Source organism: Erinaceus europaeus, chromosome 8, assembly GCF_950295315.1.
Source record: "Erinaceus europaeus chromosome 8, mEriEur2.1, whole genome shotgun sequence".
Lineage (NCBI taxonomy): Eukaryota > Metazoa > Chordata > Mammalia > Eulipotyphla > Erinaceidae > Erinaceus > Erinaceus europaeus.
Window position 1 is genome coordinate 106,646,998 of NC_080169.1, and position 23,926 is coordinate 106,670,923.

The 23,926-nt window shown below is 41.1% G+C and overlaps 1 protein-coding gene across 9 annotated transcripts in view; it reads left to right on the top strand.

Annotated features, from left to right (window-relative positions):
• The first annotated feature begins 5,443 nt into the window (after positions 1-5,443).
• Positions 5,444-23,926, top strand: part of CALD1 (caldesmon 1) — a 235,695-nt gene continuing 217,212 nt past the window's right edge. For 2 of the 9 annotated variants that reach the window (XM_060196620.1, XM_060196621.1), the window contains exon 1: positions 5,447-5,637. The gene's annotated coding sequence lies outside the window, so the exon portion shown is untranslated. Of the gene's footprint in view, positions 5,638-23,926 lie in introns of all 9 variants that reach the window. The other 7 variants (XM_060196623.1, XM_060196626.1, XM_060196619.1 and 4 more) reach the window with 7 other exon arrangements.

Sequence of the window (23,926 nt, forward strand, 5' to 3'; positions counted from 1 at the left end):
TTCTGTTTGTTCCATACTCTTTCGTAATAATATTCGCCTACAACTTTTTCCTAATGGTTTCATGGGTTTGTTTTTTATGGAACCTAGTTTCTTTTAGTGTGAGGTGGAAATTTTGAATCTAATTTTATAGTTTCCACATAGACATCAATTATCATTTTACCATTCCTAGGGTCTGCCCTTTTCTCTCCAATGTGTGTAACCTATGTTGTTATTTCTTTTTAAACTTCCATACATGTTCAGGCCTATTTCTAGGCCTTCTACTTTATTCTGTTGATCCCTTTGTCAATTCCTGTGCCAGTAACATTTACCTTAATTAGGGTTCTTCTATAAAAATCTCAGAACATATTTTTAGATCTTTACTTTTTTTCCATATCAACTTTAGGAGTGTTTTGCCAAGTTCTACTAATATATAACTTACAGATTTTAATTAGGATAATAAAAGTATAGGCTAATTTGGAAATGATTTATATCTTTATGATTCTGAGGTTTACATCCATAAAATTGATACATATATCATCATTTATGGAAATTTTTTCTGTCCTTGAATCAAGTTCTAGTAGTTTTTTGCATATCTTTTGTTACATTTATTCCTAGGTAATGCACACTTTGTTGTTATTACAAACTTTATTTTCACATTATATATTTAAAATCAAGAATGGATTAGTTATAGAAACCTTGGACTTTTTTCACGCTCAAATTGATTTCCGTAATTTGACTAGACTCATTGCTATAGATTTGTAGATTCTTGAATTTTCTGAATGCATATAACAAATAAATATGTTTATTTGTCTTTCTAATTAAGTAGATTTTTCTTTTTTATTTACTGAAATATCTAATTCGTTATTCAACTCGTCTTTGCATAGGAAAGATAGAAATTATTTGTCTTTTAATTGATTCTGTGGAAGCACTTTCACTATTTTATCTTTGAGAATAATATTTATAGCAGATTCCTAGTAAATGTCTCTTACTCTGCTTTTAAAACTTCTATTACTAGGGGCCAGGTGGTGGTGCACCTGGTTAAACACACACATTACAGCATGCAAGGACCTGAGTTCAAGTCCCAGGTCCCCACTTGCAGGGGGAAAGCTTCACCAATAGTGAAGCAAGGTTGCCGGTGTCTCTTTGTCTCTCTCCTTCTCTATCTCCCCCTCCACTTTCAATTTCTCTGCCTCCATCTGATAATAAAAAAATAAATAAATGTATTTAAATAAATCTTTCTACTATTTAATTTTTCATGTCTTCCCCCCTCTAAGTGAGTACTAAATTTATAGGCATTATTCTTTTTTTAAGTCCTTTGCTATTTTTTATCATCTTTATTTATTTATTAGACAGAGATAGCCAGAAATCAAGAGGGGAGGGAGATATAGGGAGGGAGAGAAACAGAGAGAGACACCTGCAGCAGTACTTCACCATTGTCAAAGTTTTCCCCCTGCAGGTGGGTACTAGGGGATAGAACCTGGGTCCTTATGCATTGTAACATGTGTGCTCAACCAGGTACCCCAACACTCAGCTCCTATTATTATTATTATTTATTAGGATACTGTTCCTATTTTTGTATACTTAAATTTTTTCATTGCTAATATGTTATAACATATTAATATTTTCTGACTTTGAAGAATCTTCTCATTGTTTTTATCTTATTTTTATTCTACAGTGTACAGTAAAAATTTTGTATCTTAGTTTTAGGTTCATAAACACAATTTGTTTAATTTTGTCTCTTTTTAGTATTTGCCATTCCGTTTTTATATCAACCTTTTGCCAATCTATTTATTGTTTTATAAACTGGGTTTCCTGGAAGATTTCATTTGTATAAAAGATGTTGGGGTAGGGAAAGCCATTCTGCCTCTTCTAAAAGATTCTAGTCATCTGTTCTATTCAAAAAAGTAGATATTTTAAGATGCAAGAATGTGTAGTTTTTTACATTTATTTATTTATTCCCTTTTGTTGCCCTTATTGCTTTATTGTTTTTGTTGTTATTGATGTTGTTATTGTTAGATAGGACAGAGAGAAATGGAGAGAAGAGGGGAAGACAGAGATGGGGAGAGAAAGATAGACACCTATAAACCTGATTCACCGCCTGTGAAGAGACTCCCCTGCAGGAGGGGAGCCGGGGTTTGAAGCAGGATCCTCATGCTGGTCCTTGCACTTTGTATCATGTGCGCTTAACCTGCTGCGCTACTGCCCGACTCCCAAAAATGTGTAGTTTTATGGAACTAACTAAAGCGACTTTAATTTTGAATGGAAATAAACATGGGCTGTTTTAGTTATTTGTTTCTTCCAAATTGACACACAAGCAAATTGCCCACGACTTGTCTACATGATTGATTGTAAATACTCAGTTGGCACTGAGAAAAACACGTCTCCTTGGTTTTGTTATGCCTTCATTGGGTAGATAGATCCTATGCTGGTCAAATCATTCTTTTCTTTTCTTTTTTTTAATGGAGAGTTTAATGGTTTATAGTTGACAGTAAAATATAGCAGTTGGTACATGTGTAACATTTCTCAGTTTTCCACATAACACTCTACCTAAGTCCCCTCCACCATTATGTTCAGGACCTTAATACCCTCCCGCCCCCCCCAACCAAGAGTCCTTTATTTTGGTGCACTACACCAAATCCAGTCCACGTTCTGCTTTATATTTTCCCTTCTGTTCTTATTTTTCAACTTCTCTCTATGAGTGGGATCAATTGTTCTTTCATCTAGAATGATCCACATAGAAAATAAATTCCACAGAAATTTCCTATATGAACACTGTATAATTTTAGTGTTATTTACAAATGACTTCTATAAAAAGTAAGCACTAGAAAGGAAAAATTTCCCATGGCAATGATTGGACAAGACCATATATTTTCTTTCTCTTTATTCCTTTCCCTTTCTATTTTATTGCTGCTTCACTAAAACAAAAAGTAAAATACAGAATAAAAAACATTTTCCTAAGTCATGGTGTATCCCATATGAAATGCGTATAATTAATTATTCTTCTAATTATGTAGTTTCCCAACAATCTTTCAAATTCCCCAAATAGGCAGAATGGTTGCTCTGCTAATATACCCTGGACATGAAGCATTCCGAATTTATCTGGGGAAACATATTTCTATTTTCTAAAAGCAAACCACAAAATATTTAGTCATTTATCTTCCAAAAACCATACAAAAATGTATGTCCTTTCCATGTTTCCTGCTGATAATATTTTTCTTTCCTTTGGAAAGCTGGTATTTATTGACTTCATAGATGGCAAATTATGCTCTGATGCTGGTGGGCAAAAAAGGGCATTTACTCACACAAGCAAAGAGAGCACTTGTCTAGCATCAACAGTGGCCATGGAAAACAGTGTGTTAAAGCAGGTCTCATTGACTGCTGGCTCTCATAGGCCCCAAATACCTCTGAATGCGGGGCACATCTGCACAGATGTCACTAAGTCCTTTTCCAAACTCTATGATATCTGCCTTCTATTGTCTTTAAGCTCAGCATGAAGTATTATTCCAGCTTTACAACCTGTTTGGCTAGGGGGGATGTCCCTCCTCTCACCAGTGAAAACTGGCTCTACTCCTAAATTTTATTGCTAAATCATATATTTGGGATCAGAAAACATGTTCCCATAAGGACATTTGATGCACAGTGGTGCTCCACAGATGCCTGGCTGAGCCATGGTGTTCCTGAAATTCAGCCTTGCCTCTTCCATTCCCACCAGGCAGGATTTATTGCGTTCCCCTGAGAAAGTACATTTGGCTTTCTAACTTGTGCTGCCTGAACTCACTTCTTCTGGCTGGCAGCCTTAACTGTAAAAGGGGGTGCAGTAGGGGTGAGGGGGGTATGCATCAGTGGTAGTTTGGAACAGGGAACAGAGTAGCCATCCCAAGAAAGAGATCAGTGGAGAGCTGATAGTGATGCCTGTGGGTCAGTTGGTAACTCTGAAGAGCTGTCTGGGTGTCTCTGTCACATCCCAAGTCTCCAAAGCTCAGGAGCATTTTACTAAGAACAGATTATTCCTAAATCAGATATTCTAAGTGGAGGAAAGGCATAGGAGCTGGAAGAGAGCTCAGCTAACAGATAACACACTCTGCTGTTTATCAGGCCCAGAGTTCAAGTTCAACATCCGTGGGAGTACCATGGGTAGCAACAGGGAGTGTTTCTTAGTTGGTGGAATAGTGTTGTAGTGTCTCTCCTCTCCTCTCTGTTTCTTCCCACCCCACCCCACCCCACCCCACCCCCGAAAAAACACTGAATTTCTATACATATGATTAGCCAGGACAAATATTTTAACACTGGGTCAGTAATAAAAGTCTCCAAATACATAGCAGATAGTTGGCATCAACTGACACCTAACCCCACATCTGACAGAAAGGACTCAGAAGTAATGTTTTGTTGTGTAGTCTTGGCTGTCTCCTGGAATGATTCTGTATCAGGAAGTACAAAACCATGGCTTGTACACACATGTGGGCCAGGTGACTTCATCTCAGTGCAGCACCTCCAGTTTTGACCCTCTCTTAGCATTCATCCGACCAATAGTCAGAGCCCCTCCAAGAAGCTACTAAAATGTAGTGGTTACTTTTGCAGGAAAACGACTCTGTGTACACACAGACACTCACACGCGCGCGCGCGCACACACACACACACACACACACACACACACACACCAACCTCTTGTAGTAATTGCTAGATCTGCTCATGCCTTCTCTGCATTTCAGTTTCTAGCAAATCCAAGGAAAACAAAGGGAGAAAGGGGGAAAGAGAGAGATATAGAAACCAGATGAGAACATACACCTCGTAGGTCCTTACCTAGCTGAGTTATGCCACTGAGTTTATTCTGCCCAGTTTTGTTATTGTTAGTTGCGTTTATAATACATGTAGATACAATTCAGTGAGGGCAGGACCTCTTCAAGATAGAATTTAGCCTGTGCATTAAGTCAGGTTCCTGGCCATTTCAGGTGTCAGAAATTTGAAGCACCTTCCTGTCACTGTGTCTACACTGACACTTTGAAAGGAAGTCCACTCTTAAGGCTCCCTCAATGAAAAGCCCTCCCCACCCCCAACTCCAATAAACAGATGGGCTGTTAACTTTTTCTTACAAGAGACTCTGCTTTCTTTTCCAAGTTCCACAAGACAGCCTCGCTCCCCTTCTCTCTTTCTCTCTCCAAGATTAACATTTCTTATGATTGTTCCTGACAATCGATTCACTTCCAGAGGCCCTGCAAAGGATAACCAAAAAAGGGCATGGAGCAGGCTGGTTTTGGCAGCCAGCAAGCAGTTTCAGAGCTCTTCGGGTCTCGGTTTTCCTGATGAGTGATTTCCTGAGCATGCCTAGGGAATGACAGGCATCCCCACAGGCAGGCTGCATCCACCTCAGCTGGGGTGTCATCACTGACTGCTTATTAGAAAAAAAAAGAAAAGAAAAGAAAAGAAAAAAGCAACAGGACAATGCATACCACCGCCCGCAGACTGTAAACACAGGGGATATGTATTCACTTAGCATGGACTTCTGGGAGGAGCTAAGGAAGGGCGGTCTGAAGTTTTATTGAATAGAGCAGTGTGTATTCCACTGCTTGCTTGCCTGCCCTCTTGCTGAGCTCCTGCTTGAAGAAACCAGTCCTTCCTTTCTGATTTAATTTCCTGGGGGAAGAAGTTTCAGCCTGCAAGGTAAGGCACCAAGATGGTGAGGAGGAATTTCTCAGGGGTTGGCAGTATTTCTGACCAGGGGAACTGGAGATATGGAAGGCTTTTGAAGTCATGCAAATTCACAGAGCCAGACTGAGCTCCGCTGCCCTGCAGATGTTCTGAGAGACCAAAAGGATGGAGATTTCAAGTTTTGTTGTGAACGTTGGGGAGAGTGGAAAGCAGAGATGGAGACTGAGACTCCAGGGTCCAGAAGATTTGGGTAGGACAGCCTTTTGTTTGGGCTGCGGTGGGATTATACCTGGGAGCTAGAGAGTAGAGAGCTATAGGCCAGCTTTCAGTAGTCAGTCTGCTCACACGGGCAGTTTCTCCTGTATCTTTTCTGATCAGAGATTAGAAAGGATTTGCTTTAAAAAATAAATACAATAAAATAAAGAGCCACTTTTTAGGCTGGTTCTCAGTTAAAGGCATTTCCGTGTTTCATTTTATTCTGCTGATCAGTAGGTGAGACATCTAGAACTGCAAGGAAAGAGTGTCAAAGTTAGAAAAAACTCTGGCACTTAGCACTGGGTGGGTTCCTGATCTTTGCTAAAACAGAAGAGATGCTTATCATAATCTGTTTCCTGTAAAACTTACTATTGACTGAATGCTTGTGTTAGTGGGTGTGTTTGTAGAGATTGGTTTTTATATCCTACTAAATGATTTTTTTTTTTACTTTTTTTTTCCCCTAGAGCACTGCTCAGTTCTGATTTATTTATTGTTGACCATTAACCCTGGGACTTCAGAGCCTGAGGCATGAAAATCTTTTTATATAACTATTATGATGCCTTCCCAGGATTTGTTGAAGGTTTTCATTCTCCCTTTGCAAATGTGACTGAGTGTGAGTAGAGATGTGGAAAAGTGTGAGTTGAAAGAGTCTTCCAGAAAGGGAAAGAAGCATTCATTTCAAGAGAGTCAGACCATTGGGGCATCTCAAACATTAGTATAAGACAGTTAGTGGGTGATAGCCTGGAATTCCTTTTAGAAAGAGTCCTTGCTTGTAGGGGTGTGAGAGAGTTTTAGTGCTGTAACCAAAAAATAAAGTGAAGAACAGTCCATGAGAACAAAGTACTTGGTATTCATAGGTACATCCTGTTAGCAGCTGGATTCGTAAACTCAAATAGTCAAGTTCTACTGTCTGGCAAAAGTAGGCATGTAGGGGTAGAAGCTAAGTGAAAACTGGGACAATAGCAAAGTAAACCCAATGGTAATTTCTCTCTCTCTCTCTCTCTCTCTTTTCAAAAAAAAAACAACAACAAAAAACAAACTCCAAATATTAAAGGTCTCTAGTTTCAATGGACTGATTCAGTTTGATTTTACTCCATGAAATGAGGCAGTTTTGTGTTGAGACTCATTAAATAATCATTTTTTTTTGTCCTTAGAAGTTTGGGGATAACTTTCTTGAGAATGTCTCCCCCTCCTTCTAGAAGTGATATATGAGAACGGAATTCCCTGTGAATTTCTTGCCCTGGAACAGTTCTCAGTAAGTGTGAGAGAAAGGCTGCAGGCAAAAAGCTATAGTTTGATTGTTCTCCTTCCCTTGAAGAGATCAAGTTCCAAACTATTTTCACAGTATTTTTAATGTCAATCAAAATATGGAGAGCTTTTTTTTCCCCTTCAACTATTCGCAAAACCATGTAGGGGATGCAGTTTGGAAGGAAATCTGTAATCTTGGGATTTGAGGATAAATTCCATTTTGAAACTAGCATCTCTGAATCTCTCAAACTTGGCTACCACAGCTCTCCTACCCTCATGTACTCCCCACCACCATCACCCCCAATAACCACGACGCATTTTTTAAATAAAGTTCAAAATGCTCTGCTCTGTATAGTGACAGATCAGGAGGACTGGGTATTTTCCTTGATGTTTTGCTTTCTTCCTATTAAATATAAGCTAAAACACATCTTTCTAAGAAGGGAGGTAAAATGAAGACACTGAAGATTCAGTGTAAGGTGGGGGCTAGAGGGTCACTCCTCCAGTAAATAACACACATTACCTTGACCAAGGACTCACATTCAAGCCCCACTCCCCACCTGCACTTGGGGAGGTGTCATGGGCAATGGAAGCTTCAGGTGTCCTTCTATTTGCCTGTTTCTCTACCCAGACCCACTCTGTCTCTCACCTCTATTAAAACAAAAATCGTCCCTGGATCCCTGGATCAGTGAAAGTGTGCAGGCACTGAGTTCCCGTGATGACTTCAAGTGGCAAAGAAACCAACAAAGAACTTCAGTCTGAAAACGTTCATTTTGTTCAAATCATTTACTAGAGACATGGTGGCACTAGGCTAGGGTGAAAAGTCACTAGTAAAACATCGATTAGTGTGCACACAAGAAATGCATAATGGGTCAATCCAAAGATACCCCTGCAGGGTTGCTTCCATTGTTGAAAGTCAGCAGAATGTGCAATTTAAATAGTTCACACACAGGTGATTGTTTTAAATAAATATACAGCCCTTGCCTGAAAGATAACCACGTTTAAACTGTGATTGAATTCTCTCTCCACTTCTTACCTAGTATCTCTAATCACCTGTCTTTTCTCATATCGGAGGACCCATGAGTAGCAGCACCTCCTCCATTCTAATTCTTTCTAGAACCCGGAGTCCCAGAGTCCAGGAAATACTAGTGTAATCAGTAGTTTTCAAAAATGTTGTCTTTAGTAATACAAGACCAAAAGGACATACATATTATGAGACCAAATAAAATGGGAGCTCAATGGTATAAGACCACATCCAGGAACCAGGAAATCTGAAGATCCAGTTGAACAGAAGGCCAGAATTATAGAAAAGTATGCCTTGACAGTGAGGAGAGTATTCTAATCAGCTCCTAACATAGGCCTGAGGGTCTCCTGCTCTGGGGCCAATAGCATAGATTTGATATGTGTCCAGTCATGGAAATTCTAGAATTCAGCTTGGGCGGTCTCTGTTCTGATGAGTAAAATATATTTCAGTGGGAAAAAACATAGTCTTAAAAACACTGGTAGCTGCCTCCATTTGTTATTTTTATGGCAGCATTGTTACTGAGAGGTTGTTCTTTAGCAAGACAGAAAGGTGACTTGAGTATGGGCATGAAAAGGGATTAACTCCTTTCCCATCTTCCAGCAGCAGCCTGTCACATGTCTCAGAAATGTGGTGGGGTGAGGCCATAGAGGGAGGACAGGGGAACATGCTGACAAAGTGGTATGCAAATAGCATAATAGGACTGAGGAGGAGGTTGGAAAGATGCTGCCAAGGAATTGTCAGCCTTTAAAGAAGAGTTTTCTGGCTAAATTCTTTCTTGAGCCCAAAAATAGAACCACTAGCTCCTTACTGCAAGTCCTTCATCTGTCAAGTTAACCCAAGTTTGTTCTTGGAAAAATGCCCATGGAGTGTGAGAAGTTGGGTAATTTAAAGGAATTCTTGTGGTCCAGGAGGTGGCTCAGTGAGTAGAGCATGAAACTTGCTAGCATGGGACACCTAGTTTGGCTCTTAGCAATGCATATGCCAGAACAGATCTCTGGCCAGTCTTCTCTCTCTCTCTCTCTCCCCAATGAATAAATACACACATAAACACACACACCCATTTATAACTCAAGTTAGATTCAGGAGCCCAGTGAATAGCGTTTGATCCCAGTAGTGGTTGTTCCACAAATAATGAACACATAGGAGGAAGAAGTCATTAGTTCTTTAGCCTGATCTGTAAAATGGACATTCTTTTTCTTAATATTTTATTTATTTAATAGTGAGAGGGGTAGGGAGAGAGACAGAGAGAGAGAGAGAGAGGAGAGAAAGAGACATCACTCTGGTATATGTGCTGTTAGGGATCGAACTCAGAACCTCATGCTTCAGAGTCCAACACTTTATCCACTGTGCCACCTCCAGGACCACTAAATGGACATTCTTATATTTCTCTACCTCCTAGTGTGGTTGAGATGTTTAACTGAAGAGATGGAGAGGTAGTTCAGCATTAGAACATAAGACTTGCATTTCTTAGGGGTTAAAGGTCTCAGGTTCAGTTCCTGGCACCCTATGTGCCAGACCTGAGCAGTGCTCTAGTCTTTCTCTTCCTCCATACCCCACTACCTTAACATTCATGAAAATTAAAAAATGACTAATTAAAAAAATGTACAAATGAAATGTAATCATTCACTCACCCCCTGTAGGCTATATCTCCCAAACTCTCTGCAGTGAGTCCTCTGGGCATCATGCTTATCTTGTCTGGAATTCTCTCTCCATTCTTACCTAGTATCTCTAATCATCTGTCTTTACTCATATCTGAGGCACCATTAGTAGAACCTCCTATGTTCTAATTCTTTCTAGAACCCTGAGTCCGAGTCTAGGAAATACCGGTGTAATCAGTATTTTTCAAAAATATTGTCTTTAGTAATACAAGACCAAGAGGACATATATATTATGAGGCCAAATAAAATGGGAGCTCAGTGGCATAAGACTACATCCAGAAACCAGGAAATCTGAAGATCCAGTTGAACAGAAGACCACTGACAAGGTGCTGACAACAGAAAGGCCGTAGTAAATGAGGCAGCTTCTCTGCCTCCAGCCAAAAACATGGAACTAATCCCAGCATGTCAAGTTTGGGCCATGTTGGGAGGGTGAGGTAATCAGGAGCACCTGGCTGTGGTTCCTGCTCCATGCATCTGGCCTCTCACCTCCATTTGCTTTAGTGTTTAGAGGTCCCAGCTGGCTCCACTGTACCTGCTTCCTGGTAGCATCCCCAACTTCCTAAATACCCCTCCTCTTCCTCTACCAACTGTTCTAACTCCCCTGCCCCTGAGACAAATAGCACTTTCCTGACCCAACACTGACTATTTGCAATAGTCTATTGAGTACTTGAGTAAGATCCAGAGAATAGCAAAGGGGTTAAGTCTAGATGTACCCCATGGAGAGGTAGTTCTCTTCACTTTCTGAGGCAGTAAGGGAACAGATATAGCAGACAGATAGTAATCAGAGCCATTTCCGTGGTGATGGGTCATTCACAATTGACCAGCATTGTGTGAGGAGGACAAGAAGCAACAGGTGACTCTGAACTGGGAGGAAGAGGCAATGCATGTGCTTGGCTCTGTCTCATTCTTCCCTGTGTTAAAGTTGCTGTCAGAGGCAAGAGAATCTCCATGTGATAAAAGAGCTTAGGGGGTCTCAGAATCTTGAACTCCACTCCCATCACAGTTCTTCAGTGTGGTATGTATGTGCTCCACTGGGCGAGCCATCAGCTGGTCCCCATGAAGTAAAGTCTAACTCCTACTGGGGTCAAGAGTGGATAGAATTAACATGAATGGAACACTCTTTTTCTGTTTCTTCAGAGTCTTTGGAAGGAATAAAGGAGATGAGCTCCTCAGACCTCAATTAAAAAGAGATGAGAGAGTGAGAGAGATTATAAGGGCTGGAGAAGTCAGGAGTGACCGCTGTAGTGTGGGCTAACAAAACACCAGAATAATAAAAGTTCAGTAAAAGGATTGCTGTGTTGGAGATAGAGGTCACTGGATAGGGTGCCTGCATTACCTTGTGCACATGGCAGGTTCAAACCCAAGTACCGCATGAAGGTGCTATGGCAACAAAGGAAGCAGTGATGGATGTTGCGATCTCACTCTCTCACTCTGTCTCTCTCTCTCTCTCTCTCTCTGATGTCTGGAGAAGCAAAATTGCACTTGGCTGAGGTCCTAGTTCTACCAAAAATAATATTTTAAAAAAATTTCTGAGTAGCTGGAAAATAATTTTTTAAATTTTAGGTACTTGATATTCCACTGAATAATCTTAGTAAGCACTCATATTAGTAACATGCCTTTTTAAAAAAATGTATATCAGTGATAACCTAATGATAAATTACTTTTCAAGCATTTCCTAAGGCTTCTGGCACTGCTTTGTGAACATATAGATGAAAACATTTGACCTTGAAGAAATCATTTCACTGGGAGAGAGACATACGATGCAGGAATATGTAATCAATTTCCTTTACACCCACATGTAACATTCCCTCTGGCTTGTCCCATGATGCCTTGCTGGGGAACCAGGCCAATTTCACCTGCTAGAAGTGAACAGGACCAAGGCAGATTGCCCAGTGGACCCAAGGATCAAGGACATTGGTTCCGTTTGGCATCAGGAGATAGCAAGCCAGATTATTGTTACAAAGCACAATAGCTTAACATGTGAATTACATTTGAGTAAACAAAGAAGAAAGCCAACAGAATAAGGAGGAGATTTAGACCTCAATTTTTTACTTAGAAAGTCTCTGCATGGATAGGTACCCTGATATCTGTGAGAGTACTTGGCATAGCAGTCGGGGCATATTAATAAACTTCAGTAGCTCAAAAAAAGACAGAATTAGAAGACATGTGGGAACATAAAAAGGGGGGGGAGGTTTACAAGGACATCTAAGAAAGAAGGCCAAATAGAGCCAGAGTCCAGAGAGAATGAGGTTAGAATGAAGGTATGTCAACGTCAGCTCAGCAGGCTTCCACTCACTATGCCACAGGTGGCTGTTGTCCACTGGTAATTTTCTTCTTTGTTTTCTGGTCTAATTCTGAAAGGAGATATACTAGGATCAGCTAATAAGTGTTGTCTTTGTTTGGCAAATCCCTTAGCAAGAGGGGACATCAAAGGTTAATGGATAAATTAACTCTAGATGAGCTTTAACTACCAGTGGGTCTGTCAGTGGTCAGCTCTTGGCAAAGAGGGGGAAAAAAGTCTTGCAGGAAGGAAGCTGGGCATGGAGAATAAATTAACTGAAATGCTGGACAGTTATCCATGAATATCATTTGAATTTTATGTGATTGTATTCCTAGAGAGGCAAATACTCAATTTTAAGGTTATGCCATACTTGATGACAACATTGGCATGGTCCCATGAGTCAATGTTAGGGTAGATTAGTTTGGTAGTTTGTTCCACTGAAAATTAACAAAGAGAAGAATCAGCTGTCTCAAAAAGATTCTAAAGAAAAGCACTTGAGTATTTTTGTTGGCAAGAAACTTCATGTGTGTCAGAGGTGTGATATGGCTCCTTCTAAAGTAACGACAATTTGTAATATTCAATAAATAATGATTCCATTGCAATAAATGAAAAGCATTGTATCCCCATGTAAATTATAGTTCTTTAGAAGGCTGATTCATGAAAGCTAGATTATGTCTAATCATTGAAAGTTTCAAGTCTTGACATACTTGCAATGTCATATTGCATTTATTGAGCACCTGTTTTGATGTCAGTTATGGGGAATAAAATAGAAGGAGAAGGAGAAGGAGAAGGAGAAGGAGAAGGAGAAGGAGAAGGAGAAGAAGAAGAAGAAGAAGAAGAAGAAGAAGAAGAAGAAGAAGAAGAAGAAGAAGAAGAAGAAGAAGAAGAGGAAGAAGAAGAAGAAGAAGAAGAAGAAGAAGAAGAAGCATGTTCAGTTCAAACCTCAATCCTTGGGTGGGCAGACACTGACATCCAGGACAAGTGCCAAAGGCAGGAGAAAAGTCAGAAGAACAGAATATGGCAACAGAGAGGGATCTGTTCTCAGGTCCCTGGAGGAAAAAAAAAATGTAGGAACCACAAGGATGTCTTCAAATATTTGGAGTACTTTTATGTGGAGAAAAAAGATGGTCATGTTTCTCAAAGCAGCAAAACTGAATCAATAAATTCATGCTTTAGAAAAATTAATATTGGGCTTGGCAGTAGCGTGGTGGGTTAATCACATGGCACAAAGCGCAAGGACCAACATAAGGATTCCAGTTCCAGCTCCTGGCTCTCCACCTGCAGGGGTTGGGAGGTCGCTTCATAAGCGGTAAAGCAGGTCTGCAGGTGTCTATCTTTCTCTCCCCCTCTCTGTCTTCCCCATCTCTTTCGATTTCTCTCTGTCCTGTCCAACAACAACAGCAATCACAGCAACAACAATAATAAGGGCAACAAAATGGGAAAAATGGCCTCCAGAAGCAGTGGATTCATAGCGCAGGTACCAAGCCCTAGCGATAAACCTGGAGGCAAAAAAAAATTAAAATAAAAAAAGTATTAATAAGAGCCAAGTGGTGGCACACCTGGCTAAGCACTCACATTACAGTGCTCAAGGACCTAAGTTCAAGCCTCTGGTCCCCACCTGCAGAGGGAAAGCCTGGCAAGTGGTGAAGTAGGGCTGTAGGTATCTCTCTCTCTTTCCCTCTCTATCTTCCCTTCCCCTCTCAATTTATCTCAGTCCCTATCCAATAATAAATATATATAAATAATGATATAATAAATGAATAAATAAAAATGTATTGAGAAAATTTTGTCCTACAAGACTGTTGTTGTCACCGAAGTACAGTTTCACATGTCCCCAAAATACGTATTAGCGTACCTCACCCACCACCAAACTGTACACTCCATCTACCATAAACTCCCTTTAAATCTCCTTTGCCCTCCCCTTTTGAATCCTTGAGTCTGTTAAAATAGGTCACAGTTCATTCATGATTTACCCTGAATTTCCCTTGTTATACATCTTTTTAAAAAAATATTTATTTATTTCCCCTTTTGTTGCCCCCTTTTTTTTTATTGTTGTCATCTTGTTAGATAGGACAGAGAGAAATGGAGAGAGGAGGGGAAGACAGAGAGGGGATACCTGCAGACCTGCTTCACTGCCTGTGAAGCAACTCCCCTACAGGTGGGGAGCCAGGGGCTTGAACCAGGATCCTTATGTTGATCCTTGCTTGCACTTCATGCCACGTGCACTTAACTTGCTGCGCTACAGCCCAACTCCCTGCTATACATCTTAAGCCCCACGTATGAAAGAGATCAATCAGTATTTATCCTTCTGGCTCATTTCACTTAACACGATTCTTTCCAGTTCTATTCATGCTGTAACAGAAGACAAGATCACATCTTTTCTCACAGCTGAGCAGTATGTCATTGTGTAAATAAACAACTTCCTTATCCTCCTGGCTGTTGAACATTTGATTGTTTGCAGATCTTAGATATCTCCAATAGCACTATAAAAATTCATTACATTTTAAGTGAACAGGGTCTTAAGAATACGTTTTCATTTGTTTCCTAGCTCCAACAATTGGTAGGGACTCTGTATATAACACAGTGTTGGGAAGAACACTGAAGCTAGGTCTAAACTTACTAGGAGTCAAAATGCTGTGCATTATAAAAATAAAATGTTAATTTATTTAAATTACTACTGAAGTTCCAGAATTAAAGTAGCTTTTAATATTGTGTGTGTGTGTGTGTGTGTGTGTGTGTGTGTGTGTGTGTTTTCAATCAGTGAACCTAACACATATAATTTTACTGTACTGAGAAGGTTGCAGTGAGGGATTTAAAGTTTAAGCAGTAATTTGAAAAAAAAAAATTAAGAAGAGCCAGTGACCTAATGTTCATTTACTCAGATGGGACGTACATACTTGTTTCTTTGATCAATGGCTACCCACCTTATTGGTCAATAAGAGCAGAAAACCTGTGCCATATCTTGGACAGAACTTGAAGGTCTCACATTGAGTGAGATAAGCCAGAAAGAGAAGGACAAATATTGAATGATCTCACACATAAGTGGAACCTAATAATCAAGAACAGTAATGGAAAATATAATGTCAAACTTGGACTAGGTGTGGTGTCTTGCACCAAAGCAAAGGAGTCTGGGGAATGAGGGAAAGAGATGGGATGGATGGGTTCTGGGTTTCTGGTGTGATGGTGGTATAGGACCCAAGTTGGGAGGGAGAGTATTTTGCAGATACCTACTATGGGAAGACGAGAGGCTGTACCTATGTGTCAACAACTGTATTATAAACTGTTAACCCCACCCCCTGCCCCAAAAGAGTAGAAAAAGATAAACATAAAAATAACAAAAAGATCAGGAAGCATTTTATTATTTTTTTTTTTCCTCCAGGGTTATTGCTGGGCTCGGTGCCTGCACCATGAATCCACCGCTCCTGGAGGCCATTTCCCCCGCCCCCCCCCCCTTTGTTGCCCTTGTTGTTGTAGCCCCGTGGTTATTATTATTGCCATTGTTAATGTTGTTCATTGTTGGACAGGACAGAGAGAAATGGAGAGAGGAGGGGAAGACAGAGAGGGGGAGAGAAAGATAGACACCTGCAGACCTGCTTCACCGCCTGTGAAGCGACTCCCTTGCAGGTGGGGAGCCGGGGGCTCTAACCCGGATCCTTACGCCGGTCCTTGCGCTTTGCGCCATGTGCGCTTAACCCACTGCGCCACCGCCCAACCCCCCGCATTTTAGTTTTAATCAGTGTATCCCCTGTATATACTGTGCAGAATATACGGTGCACATCACTGTAACCCAACAATTATCTGTTGAATGAAAGAAAGGTGATGTGCAAAAAGTCACCTGATTAATTATTGGCAAACGTGATTCCAGAATACATTGTTTCCAAGTGCCATGCTGCTAACCTCGTTCAGTACACCAGATTGCAAGAAGAAACATTACAGTGGTTCATAGATTTGGATTATACTATGAAAATAGAGTTGCCAGCTTTCTAGTGACTTTAACCAGAGTTTTAGTCAGTCTTTTTTTTTTTTTTTCTGAAAATATACATCCCTGAAGCTCTTCCTTTAGTGCTTCTAATTCAGTAAGTCTAGAGAGAAGTCTAGCATCTGTAGTTTGTAAAAACAAAACAAAACAAAAACAAAAAAACTCCCTGGTGATTCTTTTAAGACATATTGTCTCAGAGGTACCTATGTCCATCTAAATAGAAATTAGCTTACAGTTGATATATGAAGTTATTTATTTCCCAGAAGTCTATTTGTTTAGTTTTGAATAACTGATTTCAAAAAAAAAAAGTTGCAGTTGTGTATTTCATACTAAGAGTCTCTCCTGAAGAGCTAGAATACATATTGGAAAACCCCTCCCACTTTCTTCCCATCCTCTTTAATTCTGGGCACAAAGCTATCTACCCTTTAAGGTCAAGCTTCTGATGAGATTTCCAGCTAATTCTTTTGTAACCCATTGGAAATGTGGCAAGACTAAAATTTCTCATGGTATTTCCATTTCCTGTTCCAACCACCATTACTAAGTGAAATTCAGGCTTAGAGGAGGAGTGAATGGAGGTGGAAAAAATCCCTCTGTAAGTACTTGTGTCCCTAAAATGTCTCAAGGATTGGTTACTTTAGATATTTAGCTTACTAGGAAAAACAGAAGGTGTTTTTCTCTGTTCTTCAATTTGTGGTAAGGGATGTGCATATTCTAAGTGAGAAAAAGGAAGAAGTTTTGTCTGTACCACCCCCATCTCCTGTGAGACTGGGGTCATTTTAGTCTCTGACTTCCCTGGGTGGTCCTGTCAGAAACCTGTAGGAGACAAGAAGCTTGGGTACATGGAAAGACTTGCATGAAGAATCAAAAATCCATGTCTTTGGGTCTTTCTTTACTTAGTAGTCAAGAGTTATATCCTCTGTGTTAAGTCAGAAATACTACCATATTCAGAGCACCCCGAACATAAATTATATTGACTGAGGATTGTGGAGCTAAAAATTTCTCTCTGCATGAGTGACTTGGTCCAGTAAGAATGCCAGATTGTTACTATATTTGTACTGAGGCTATTTGATTTAGAGAGCTGTGCTTCCTCTGTGTATAAGAAAACAAGGTTTGCCAGAGAAGAACAGCCAAAAAGGAATTAAGACCCACATCTTTGTAAAGATACCACAGCCACTCTCTCCCTCTCTATATATCCTAGACCCTATTGTGTGGAATCAACTCAGCATGACTCTCAAAAACCAATTGTTAAGTGATCATGATTTTGAGCATCAGTTGCTAAACATATCTATCATTAGAAATTACACTAGATTAAATTTACTATAAATTATATTAAAAACCAAAGTAGTAAATATTCCAAAGACATTCTCTTCTAATACTTTACTACCATCAATCCTGTTGGGATTACTTGCATCTTTAGTATCTACATGAGAGAAACAGTACATTGCTGTGTAATAGAACCTCTCTTCCCAATTCTTTGTTCATTGATGTCATATTGGCAGCCTGAGATCAACTATGAGGGAAGAAGAATTTATACCATAGTAATCAGCAAATGCTAGAAATCATACTCTCTTCCCCAGACCTTATTATCAAACATTTACACATATTAGTTTCAATAGAAGAGAGGCCATCAAAATAATTTGTTGTTTAGTTGTAGTCACATTTATAAGTTGCACTTACACTTCTAGAATATCAGTATCATGAAATCAAGGATCTGATCTGAGATTTCCAGTTCTATGACTTGAGCGTAAGGTGGGCTGGAGAGATAACATAGTGGTTATACAAAAGTCATTTTTGTCTGAGTCTCTAAAGTTCTAGGTTTAATACCCAGCAGCACAATAAGCCAGAGTTGAGTAGTGCTCTGGTTGGTCGGTCTATCTATCTATCTATCTATCTATCTATCATCTACCTATCATCTAGGAAAAAAAAGAACTGAACTTGAGGAGGAACTTGACTCAAAATGCATTGCTAGCTATCTTGAGCCCTTGCTTGTTAAGGACATAGAGAAGAGTGAGCTCACTCTGCTACCTTGCTGGCAGACTTGCTGGGTGGCAGGCACTTTTCAAGTTTCATATGACTTCTAGGGCAATAAAGTACATGGAAGAATTCACCCAACATCACAGGACTAGCAAATAGCAGAGCTGGATCCCAATCTGTTCCCTGACTTCCACCCCCTTCTCTTTCTCCACTGCTGTCTGTTTTGCATCACCTTTCTGGAAACCGATGGAAACCAGAGCAGGAGGTTTCCATAACCTATCATTATTATGTGTCAGGGAGCCACGCTGCCGTTGAAATGGACAAGCTCAGTGTCATTCCCTGCCATATAAGGAAGCAGGGCGAAACACCATCTCTTACATGACTGACGCAGGAGATGATTCAAGTGAAAGATAGAAGGAGAATCCAGGCCTACAGCAGTTAAAAAAAAAAAAAAGTCTACAGAGATATTTCCCTGTCTTCCTTTCCTGGTAGCAGAGATATTTTAACAAGCACGTCCCTCCCTTTGTCTCCCCCACTGACTCAAGGGAAGAGATTCTGGAATTCTGTATTGAAGGATTAAATTCTTTGCCCAAATATAATACATCAAGCTGCTTTGGTGCTGGAGTCTGTCAGATTTGGATGTTCAAAAAGGTCAAGGCAGAGAAAATTCTGTGAGGATATGGTGGGTGGAGCTGGACATTATGCCCCTCTTGGAAATGATTTCACTCAAGAAACTAGGGTCACCCTACTTTGCCAGTTTCTCTCAGATGCAGTATGTATTAGGAAGGTCTTAAGTTTAGTCTTACTGCTCCCAAACACAAAACATTCTTATGGTTATTCTTTGCCTTCTATAGTCAGCCATGGTGGGGTCTTCAGAACATAACACAGGGCCTCTTCGCCTGTGGAGGAAGAAACTGAGGCCTGAGAAAATGGAGTTATTTGTGCAGAGCCAGCTAGCTAGTCCTTCTTTCAGAAAGTTCAAGGAGCATGGACTCAAGGATGGGGCTTGGGAAGGGCACCGGGTTAAGCACACATAGTACAAAGCACAAGGATTTGCTGCAAGGGTCCTGGTTTGAACACCAGCTCCCCACCTGCAGGGGACTTGCTTCACAAGCAGTAAAGCAGGTCTACAGGTGTCCATCTTCCTCTCTCCTTTTCTATCTTCCCCTCCTCTCTCAATTTCTCTCTATCCTATGCAGAAAAAAAAATTGAAAAAATGGCCACAGGAACAGTGGATTCACAGTGCAGTCACCAAGCCCCAGCAATAACCCTGGAGGTAAAAACAAATAATTAAAGCAAGCTAGGAGTAGTGACACCACATCATGAGGCCCCAGCTCCATAAAATAAATAGAAAAGCAATCAGACTGACATTATCATCTCCCATTTCTGGAGGCTGGAAGTCCAAGATCAAGGTGCCACAGGACAGTTGTCCCTGTCTTGGGGATGGCCATCTTCACATTCAAAATGTATTCTCCTTTCACTTGTGTCAGTGTCAATTCCTCCCCCCTCCCACCACCTTTTTTTTTTCAATGTATTTTATGTTTAGCTCTTTTTTTAATCTTTTTTAAAATTTTTATTTATAAATGGAAATACTGACAAGACCATAGGATTAGAGGGGGAACAACTCCACACAATTCCCACCACCAGAACTTTGTATCCCATCCCCTCCCTTGAAAGCTTTCCTATTCTTTATCCCTCTGGGAGCATGGACCCAGGATCATTATGAGTGTAGAAGGTGGAAAGCCTGGCTTCTGTAATTGTTTCTTCACTGAATATGGATATTGGCATGTCAATCCATACTCTCAGCCTGTCTCTCTCTTTCCCTAGTGGGGCAGGGATCTGCAGAGGTGGGGCTCCAGGACATATTGGCAGGGTCCTCTGTAGATTGGCAGGCTCCAGGACATATTGGCAGGGTCCAGTTGGCATTATGGTAGCATCTGGAACCTGGTGGCTGAAAAAAATTAAGATAGAAAGCAGAACAAGTAGTTTACTAATCATGAACCTAAAGGCAAGAATACTGCAGATAAAGATTTGGAGTCTCCATTTTGGAAAAGGCTAGTAGGTCTATTTTAGGTATATTCCAAGGGGCCCATGACTTTACTAGATTTTGCCTGTGCCTGAAATCTAATATGCAAGTAGCCCCAAGTTATTGTCTGGAGAGATGGACTTACCTCTTCTTTTTAAATTAATTTTTTTCTCAATTATGATAGAGAAATAAGGTGAGAGAAGGAGAAAGAAATAGAGATAACAGCAGCCTGCCTCACTACTGGAGAAGCTTCCCCCACAAGTGGGGGCTACAGGCTCAAACTGAGGTCCTCAAACATGATAAGTTGTAAGACTTTACCGGTTATGCCACCACTGGGCTCTAACTCCTTCCCTTACACAGACACCAGTATTACATGAGATCTCATCTTATTAACTTCATTTTATCAAAGGTTTTATTTTTTATTGTTGGGAGAAAGAGATGGAGACCTAGACCAGAACACACCTCAGCTTTGGCAAGTGTGGGATTGAGGCAGGGGCCTCAAATATGACAGTCCTGTGCTCTAAATGTTGAATTATCTCCCTGGCCTGTACCAATCTCATTTTGACTAGAAAACCCCTTGAAGACTGTGCCTCTAACTAGGATCACATTTGGAGAGACCTAAGGACAGGATGTTAACAGAAAATTTTAGAGAGAGAGAGAGAAAATCATCTAGGTCTAGGACTCAATTCAATATGGTGGCAGAAACCCACTGGACTGAGTTTCTGAAATTCTCACTACCCAAGACCCCAGTGCTGGTGGTATTTAACCCCCCTCCATTCCTTTCCCCCTATGTGGAGGGAACACTTTGCTAGAAATCCCTTGGCCTTTTGAACTTGGCCTTGACATTTACTTTTTGCCTTTCGCAACAAAGCATTCGCATCCAGTTAAAATTCAGGAGAGGCCTCTGAAGTGATGCACTGAAGCAGCCCTCACAGACTCTGGCTGATGTGTGGAAGCCTGTGAAACCACAGGGGCAGACAGTCTGGTATGTGGCCACTGGGGTGGGGGAGGGACCTGGTGGAAAGGCTGGGTCCAGGCAGCTGGAGTCTGAGAGTCCTAGGGCAGGGGGAGGTGAGACCAGACTGTGCCTGTGTGTGCCTCTGGAGTGGGTAGAAGCAAGGATGGTCATTTTTAGTCCTCTTTACACTTCCTGATCACCACCCTGAACCCCCACAAACAGGGGGTGGGGGGCGTGTGTTGGGGGGTGGAGAAAATCTCTAGCTAGCACTCAGTTGCTTGGTCTCCTCTTGGTTTGCTTCTTGCTCTCCTCCATCCACCCTTAAAACTCTAGACTTTTCTTTCAACAGTCCTGCTAAGCTGATCTGCATTTGCCAGAGTTGATGACAAGGTCCCACACAGCAGCTCTTCTGTTTTTTGTTTTTTTCTCTCAGTGTCTCTCTAGCCATTGCTTCTCTTCACCTTCCTCCCTTAGAACTTTTCTTGGTGTTGACTTCCCACTTCATTTCTGCCAGAGGAAGTTTAGTGGGGAGAGAGTGGGGTGGGGAGAGGAGTTTTGTATGGCTCATTACTCAAAGTAGGATACTTTGGGGAAGAAAAAGTAGACTTCATAAGAACTTGTCTCAAATGTCAGTGCTCAATGAAAAGGGCCCTGGACCAGCTGGGAGGAACAGTTCCTCCATCATGGTGTAGGTCTCCCTAGATTGCCCTAGGTCTCTCTTGCCAAACAATGTTCACTCTGACTCTGTATTTTCAAAAAGAAGCCTTTTATGTATTCTGATTATTTTTTAATATGTTTACTCAAGACTTTTAGTTTACTTTGGTCAGTTTTGGTTTCTGTGTTTCCCTTCCCCATCTCTCCTGCCTCTGCGTCTTGCCTCACTACTTCCTCTTCTCCCTTTCTTTAGGTGCAATTTTGATAACATATCTGGGGGACCACATTTGTCTGTATAATACATGCAAGACAGATTCTCTGAATTTTGGAGCATCTGCACACACACACACACACACACACACACACACACATACACACACACACACACCTGCCTCTGAAATCACATTTTTTCAAGCTTCTTTGAGTCTCAGATAAACCTTGATTGACCTTCCTACCTTCCTTCCTTCCTTCCTTCCTTCCTTCCTTCCTTCCTTCCTACATTCCACCCTCCTTTCTTCACTCTTTCCTTCTCATTCTTCCTTCTTACTTCCTTCGTTTTTTCTTCCTTCCCTTCCTTCCATTCTCTTTTTTATTAATTTTTATTTATAAAAAGGAAACACTGACAAAAACCATAGGATAAGAGGGGTACAGCTCCACACAATTCCCACCACCAGAACTCTGTATCCCATCCCCTCCCCTGATAGCTTCCCTATTCTTTATCCCTCTAGGAGTATGGACCCAGAGTCATTATGGGATGCATAAGATAGAAAGTCTGACTTCTATAATTGCTTCCCCGCTGAACATGAGTGTTGGCAGGTCCACACAGTTCCCACCACCAGAACTCCATATCCCATCCCCTTCCCTGATAGCTTCCCTATTCTTTATCCTTCTAGGAGTATGGATCCAAAGTCATTATGGGGTGCAGAAGATGGAAGGTCTGACTTCTGTAATTGCTTCCCCGCTGAACATGGGTGTTAGCAGGTTGATCCAGACTCCCAGCCTGTCTCTCTCTTTTCCTACTGGGGTGAGGCTCTGGGGAGGCAGGTCTCCAGGATACATTGGTGGAGTCATCTTCCTAGGAAGCCTGGTGACATCATGTTAGCATCTGGAACCTGGTGGCTGAATAAAGAGTTAACATATAAAGCCAAACAGATTGTTGACTAATCATGAGCCTAAAGGTTGGAATAGTGCAGATGAAGATTTGGGGCATCTCCATTTTGTAGATAGCTAGTAGACCTGTTTTAGTTATATTCCAAAGGACCCATGACTATACAAGTTATTTATTTATTTATTTATTTGGTAAAAAATCTCTAGGTGGAGAATAATTTTATCTTTTTAACTTGTATTGACTCACTTATTTTTGCCACCAAGGCTATTGCTGGAGCTCAGCGCTTGCACAATTCCACCACTGTTCCATGAGGCCATTTTCTATTTATTTATTTATTTATTCATAGGATGGAGGAGGTAAAACTCCACACAATTCCCACCACCCAATCTCCATATCCCATCCCCTCCCCAATAGCTCTCCCATTCTCTATCCCTCTGGGAGCATGGACCCAGGGTCATTGTGGGTTGCAGAAGGTGGGAGGTCTGGCTTCTGTAATTGCTTCCCCGCTGATCATGGGCATTGACTTGTGGATCCATACTCCCAGTTTGCCATGAGGCCATTTTCACCCCGTTTCTTTTGATAGAGGCTGAGAAAGAGAAAGTGAGGCAGAAAGAGAGATGCTTGCAATATTGCTCCACTACTTATCAAGCTTTCCTTCATTTTCACCCTGTTTCTTTTGATAGAAGCTGAGGAAGAGAAAGTGAGACAGAAAGAGAGATGCTTGCAACATTGCTTCACTACTTATCAAGCTTTCCTTCTGCAGGTGGGGCCCAAGGACTAGAACTCATGTCCTCAGACATGGGAACAGAGTCACCAAGCAGCCCCTCATTCTTTCTTTCTTACTGCCTCCTGTCTCTCCTCTCCCCATCTACCTTTCCCTTCTATTTCTTATTTTTTCTCCCACTGAGAGATGGAAACAGTTTGGGGATATTCTGTTGTTTGAGCAGTCATCTGCTTTAGCCTGGTGGACTCTAACACTTTGTTATATCTTTTTTAAAAGATTTGTGGGGCCAGGCAGTGGCACACATATTTGAGTGCACATGTTACAGTGTACAAGGACTAGGGTTCGAACCCCTAGTCCCCACCTTCGGGGCTAAGCTTGTGAGTGGCGAAGCAAGCAGTGCTGCAGGTGTCTCTCT